This window comes from Crotalus tigris, unplaced genomic scaffold (genome assembly GCF_016545835.1).
Source record: "Crotalus tigris isolate CLP2741 ecotype Arizona unplaced genomic scaffold, ASM1654583v1 scf7180000018058.1502924, whole genome shotgun sequence".
Lineage (NCBI taxonomy): Eukaryota > Metazoa > Chordata > Lepidosauria > Squamata > Viperidae > Crotalus > Crotalus tigris.
Window position 1 is genome coordinate 1,153,548 of NW_024096801.1, and position 7,160 is coordinate 1,160,707.

The following is a 7,160-nucleotide window of genomic DNA, read 5'->3' on the forward strand; positions in this document are numbered from 1 at the left end:
TTATTAGTTGTAGAATTCAGATGTTCTTAGCAGAAAAGTTGGATATTCAGAGCATTATCTATGTGGGAACATAAGAATAGCTGTGATTTCTTGAGCCTAAAAAAGGCAATACATTAATCTCGATGTAGTGAAATTTATGATCTTCTTTATGCAATCCAAAAAGAGTTATTTGACTTTTATAGAGGCATTTGTAATCTTTAACTTTTTTTGGCCTACTGTTAATCCCCAGAGGAATACTTCTTACAAATGGCAATAGCATTTAGGCTTATATGCCACTTCCCCATGCTTTTCAGCCCCCTCTAAGCAGTTTACAGAGTCAACATATTGCCTCCAACAATCTGGGGTCCTCATTTTACTGACTTGGAAGAATGGAAGACTGAGTCAACCCTGAGCCAGTGAGAATCAAACTGCCAAACTGCCGTGCCAGAAAGTCAAGATATTGCAATTAATTATAATTGCCATATACCTAGATATTACAGCTAGAGTTACCCATTACTGTTCTGTGATATAAGAATCTTATTTCAGTCCCTAACCAACATAAAATGGTAAAAACCCACAGAAATGTAAAAATTACAAATATTTCAGCAGCAATAAACTTTATTATTACTAAAACAACAATGTGTCAGCCCTTTGATCAGATTAGAAAGCCAAAGTCATGTAGGCTAATAATACATTTATTATAAGGTTATGGTAGAACAATCCTGCAAGTGTTTTTTTGAATGTGCTTCCTTCTACTCTACATTTATCTTCATGAGAGTTAGGGATGGTCTGCAAAGGAATGCTTTCCCAGATTACAGTCCCAGAGTCAGGTTTTTTTTTAAATCTGACCATTGCCTTAGTAATGGTTCTTCTTCCTGTTCCTTAAGGTTATTCCTTCCTACATAATATGAATCTTTATAGTTCTTAAGTTCTGTGAATAGCATTATACTACTCTTAAGCCAAATGAAAAAAATATTTGCAAAATATAGCCAACATAATGCAATTAATAAAGTATGTCTAAAAGTATAGATGTATAGCTATAATTTACGGACTGTATAAATATATATTTAAATAAGTAGACAATGTTTATTTAACTTAGGATAAAAGCTTGTGTAACATTGTCTCACAATGCAAAATCTAATTATTTTATTTTTAGAAAAAAATATTTTGATTTTAATAAGATCCAGCCCCAAAAGAGATAATGCTGCATGTGTATCAGGAAGATAAAAATATTCCATCCATTTTTATATAGTGAGTCTTGGAGAAAGATGGGCTCAGCAGTCTCAACTTGCCCATTTCTACAAAAGCCTCAGTACTAGGGAAAGTTACTTGAAATAACTGAAATAATTTTCATCAAGGGAATGAACATCTTTGATCCCTGGGTCAAACCTACAAGCCCTACACACTTCTGTTTAGTGAAATTACCAGAAAATATCACATGGCTGACAAAAAGTAGATATAGAAGTACCAAGGAGAGAGTTCTGGGCAATACATACCAATTCTCAAAAATACGATTGTCGAGAAGCGCTCTTTAAATAAGATTGAATTTACAGAGCATGCTAAACCCTAATTTAGTTTCTTTGGTTTCACTTAACAGTTTTTGCAATTTGAAATTGGTAAACTATTATTATTTTTAAGATTTACACAACTACCCACATTACTGAAGCCTGGATTGCTTACCCATTTATAAGCTTACCCTTGGAAAATGTGACACCAGTGACCCTTGATATTGTTTCTATGTTTAATTTTAACAATTGGCTTATCTGAAGGTAATCCATTGAATATTGATGTTTAATGGTATTTTAGTTGAAAATCCAAGGGTCAGCTTATCCTGGGTTTATTTGTAAATACATATGGAATACATGGATGTTTTTAAAACATTGAAAGAAAAAAATTACAATATATACGTGTGAATAAGTCAAACCCATTTTCAGCTTATTTGTGAATATATGTAATTTAAAACAATTTAAAACTATAAACAACACAGTTCAAATTAAAAACAATTAAAACCAAGTATGTCCATTCCTTCCCTAACACATTAACCACATGGCTGAAATCAAAACCAGGTTTTAAGAGCTCTTTGGAACCCAGGAAGAGAACATAATCTGTATCTCTGGGTGGATACTATTGCAGAGATTGGGGTCCATACAGAATAGATACATTTCCTGGGCATTTCCTGTAAGCTAACAATATTCATTTGAAGCACACCATAAGTTGAACATACTTGGTGGGTGGAGAGAAAGACAGTAACCAGGTCATATGCCATGAAGGACATTAAAGTTAACAGCTACCTTGAATTGTACCTGGAAGCCAAGTAGAAGCTTGTGCAGCTCACGCAGGTGCATCAATATGTATCAATAATAATTTCAGACAAATATGCCAGTTTTTGGTATAGAACTGCCAAAATGCATTTTCTTTTATTTCAGGCCATAAGAGCTACAAGTAGATTTGAATACAGACTGTAGTACAAGCTTCACTTATGAAGGTGAAGAGGGTTTGTAGTTTAATGTTGACTAATTCCAGCCATTTGTGCACTAGAGCAGGGCTTTTCAACATTTTCACCCATTGTACCACTTTTCGGATAAGGCAATATCCGAATACCACCACTCGTCCAGCAAGGTATCAAAAACATGACCCCCCCCCAAAAAAGGGAAAAAATGAGAAAGTACAGATAGTCCTCAACTTACAACAATTCGCTGAGTGACTGTTTGAAGTTACAAGCGAATTATGACCATTTTTCACACTTATGACTGTTGCAGCATCCCCAGGGTCTTGTGATTTACATTCAGATGCTTGGCAACTGATTCATACTTATGAAATTCACAGTGTCCCAGGGTCATGTGATCAATGGCCAGCTGATCACTCAGGTTGCAGGGTGCCTGTGGGGAGGAATCCGTGGGTATTTAATGATGCCACTGGGGTGGGTGCCTGTCTTCCTTCCCTCCCTTCTCTCCCATTGTCCCTTCCTTCCTTCTTTCCTTCCTTTTCTTCACCTTTGTCCCTTCCTCCTTCTCTCTCCCATTGTCCCTTACTTCTTTCCTTCCTTTCCACCTCCCTTTGTCCCTTCCTCCTTCCCTCCCTCTTTCCCATTGTCCCTTCCTCCTTCCCTCTCTCTTTCTCATTGTCCCTTCCTCCTTTCTTTCCTTTCCTTCACCTCCCTCTTTGTCCCTTCCTCCTTCTCTCCCTCTCTCCCTGTCAAGGCCCCGCGGGCTTGACATGAATGGGCAAGGGGAGGGTTGAGGACCGTTCTTAAGTTATATTTGCACCCACCTGAAGGAAGAGAGCGACACTTTTCTCCCTTCTCCAAAGAAGGGAGACAAACCCACATTGCCACCAAGTCACCCTCCCTTTGGGCAAAGTAATCTCCAGTCCCCGCCTTTGAGACTGTTTCAGCCTGAAGCAGAGTCGGAGAGCTGCAACACTCTTGCAGTTTGGACCCTCTACTTATACGCTCCAGGAGCAGCTTGCCTTTCAAACCTCTGATAACTAACGGAAGGGGAAGCCTGCTGCAAAAGCACATCTCCCAAAAAGATGAGAGGGTGGGGATGGGAGAAAGGCGATCAGTCAGTCAAGAGCCCGGCTGTTTCAGACTTTTAGCCTGCGATAAGGCAACAGAGGGCCAAGCAAAGAAGGCGCTTCAAGAAAAGGAAAGAAAACCTGCTTTCCTTTCCAGCAAAAGTTACTTTTCCAAAACTGCCTTAAATGAAGAAGTGATTTCCGCCCCCTCTAATAATTGACTTTCTCCTGGCTTCTTCAGCCTTCCCTAGGAGGAAGAGATCAGCCCTGACCAGCTTTTGTTCCCCAAAGGCTAAAGTCGATCACTCGCTTGTCTGATGCAAGGGGCACATGGGGACCCCAAGACCTGCTCCAGGCCCCCACTAAGCCACGATTCACAGTTTGTAGAAAAGATGGGCGGAAGAAAGGCGATCAGTTAGCCAAGAGCTTGGACTGTTTCAGACTTTAAGCCTGTGATAAAGGCAATAGCGTGCGCTTCTCCCAGCCCACAAGGGGAAACTGACTGGTGGGCAGGAAGGCCGGCAGTCGTGGAAATGGGGAAGGGTTAAATGCTGCAAAACAGTGGGGGGGAGGAAGTCAGGCAGGCACATTTCTCCCTCCACACCCAGGTTCTGTTGGCTTCGCCTGGCACGTGTCAGTAAAACAAACGTGGGCCTCGATTCTCACCTGCTGCTGCAGGATGAGTCCTCCAGGAGGCAACATGAGGGCCGTGTGAGGTATCGCAAGCTTGCGGGGGGGAGGAGGAAAAGAAGATGGAAGAGAGTGAGGCCGCAAAAGAGAGAGAGAGAGAGAGAGAGAGAGAGAGAGAGAGAGAGAGAGAGAGAGAGAGAAGGGGAAAAAGGAGGGGCAGTTGTGATGTTGGTGCTCAGGGCCGTGACGCAAGTGGTCTCAAACCCTGCGGTCTCCCTTCCTGCTGAGGGAGTGGATGGCTCTGTCCTCTATCAGGCTAGTGCTTGTTGTGAAGTAAGAAGAGGGAGGGGAAGGGTGCTATGGATCCCGCTGACCTGCGTGCACGAGAAGAAGTCAATCCAGTTGCTGCACAATGAGTCCCTGGGGAGGGCGGGGCCTTGTTCTGCACCTGCGCTCTTCGTGCACCCTCTTGCAGGGCACGTTCAGTAGGGTTTGTGCTGGCTGCTGCCAAGCAGCATGTTTTCCACAAACAAGTGAGCTGGGAAGGAGCGGAGCGGGGGGGAGGAAAGCGATGCTGCAGGAGGGGAGGGAGGAGATGCCACGTACCACCAGTGGTAGGCATACCACCAGTTGAAAAGCCCTGCACTAGAGAGATAGAGCAAGAGAAGCCATGCAGATAATTTTGCTGACAGTTAAGATTCTGGACATAATTGCCCGTAATTTGCATCCTGAAAGCTCTTCTTTCTTGGACTATATAGGGCATACCCTTCTTCCTTAAAAAAGATTAAGAAATCTTAAACTTAGAGAGGGCTTGGGAAGGATTCCATGGATGAGAATCCTCAAGGGGAAAACAACTCAAGAAGCTTGGGAAATTTTGAAAAATGAGATAATAAAAGCACAGTCTAGCACAATACCAACAAAGAGGAAAAATAACAGCTCTCAAAAGAAACCAGCATGGCTGCATAAAGAACTCTCTGACAAATTGAAAGATAAAAAGGACAAGTATAGAAAGTGGAAAGAGGGGAACATAACTAAGTCAGAATATCAGCAAATAGCCTGAGCCTGCAAAGATGAAGTGAAGAAAGCCAAGGCTCAAAATGAACTAAGGCTTGCGACCAAAGTCAAAAATAACAAAAAAAGCTTCTTTCAACATGTAAAAAACAAGAAAAAAGTGAAGGAAATGATTGGTCCATTAGTGGGTGGAAGTGGCAAGAAGGTGACAAGCAACAGGGAGAAAGCAGAACTATTTAACTCATTTTTTGCATCTGTCTTTACACAAAGGGAAAAAACAGACCAACCTATCAAAAATAGTGCCATAAAAAACAAAACAGAAACACAAGTTAAGATAGGCAAGAAAATCGTTAGGGAGCACCTGTCCAGCCTAGATGAGTTCAAATCGCCAGGACCAGATGGATTACACCCCAGAGTTCTCAAGGAACTGGCAGATGTGATATCAGAGCCACTGAACTATATTTTTCAAAGATCCTGGAACACAGGGGAACTACCAGAGGACTGGAAAAGAGCTGATGTAGTTCCCATCCTTAAAAAAGGAAAAAAAATGGATCCAGGAAATTACAGACCTATCAGCCTGACCTCAATACCTGGGAAGATCCTGGAAAAGATAATCAAACAACGAATGAACGAACACCTAGAGGCAAACAAAGTCATTACTAAAAGCCAACATGGGTTTGTCAAAAATAGATCATGCCAGACAAATCTTATTGCATTCTTTGACCAAGTGACAAAATTAGTGGATCAGAGGAATGCTGTGGACATAATTTACTTGGACTTCAGTAAGGCATTTGATAAAGTAGATCACAACCTACTACTTGACAAGATAGAAAAATGTGGGGTAGACAGAATCACCACCAGATGGATCCAGAGCTGGCTGACTGGCCGTACTCAGCGAGTGGTCCTCAATGGAACTGCATCTATATGGAGGGAAGTGTGTAGTGGGGTGCCCCAGGGCTCTGTTCTGGGCCCAGTACTCTTCAACATCTTCATCAACGATTTGGATGAAGGGATAGATGGGGAACTCATCAAATTTGCAGACGACACCAAGCTGGCAGGAATAGCCAACACTCCAGAAGACAGGCTTAAGATACAGAAGGATCTGGACAGACTTGAACACTGGGCACTAACTAACAAAATGAAATTCAATGGTGAAAAAAGCAAGGTTCTACATTTAGGCAAGAAAAACCAAATGCACAAGTACAGCATAGGTGGCACCATGCTCAATAGTAGTAACTGTGAGAGGGACCTCGGAGTCCTAGTAGACAATCACTTAAATATGAGCCAGCAGTGTGCTGCAGCTGCCAAAAAGGCCAACACAGTGCTAGGCTGCATTAACAGAGGGATAGAATCAAGATCACGTGAAGTATTAATACCACTCTTCAATGCCTTGGTAAGGCCACACTTGGAATACTGCATCCAGTTTTGGTCACCACGATGTAAAAAAGATGTTGAGACTCTAGAAAGAGTACAGAGAAGAGCAACAAAGATGATTAGGGGACTGGAGGCTAAAACATATAAGGAACGGTTGCTAGAATTGGGTATGTCTAGTTTAACGAAGAGAAGGACAAGGGGGGACATGATAGCAGTATTCCAATATCTCAGGGGCTGCCATAAAGAAGAGGGAATTAAGCTATTTTCCAAAGCACCTGAAGGCAGGACAAGAAGCAACGGGTGGAAACTCATCAAGGAGAGAAGCAACCTAGAACTAAGGAGAAACTTCCTGACAGTGAGAACAATTAATCAGTGGAACAGCTTGCCTCCAGAAGCAGTAAATGCTCCAACACTGGAAGTTTTTAAAAAGAGACTGGACAGCCATTTGTCCGAAATGGTGTAGGGTTTCCTGCCCAAGCAGGGAGTTGGACTAGATGACCTCCAAGGTCCCTTCCAACTTTACTACTATTATTATTATTATTATTAATCTTTACATACCATACATATTAGAATTCCCTTTACCCAATTTCACTGATATGGTCAAGCCAAAAGGCAAGCCTTTTCTTCTAGGGAGCTATTAGGTTGGCAAG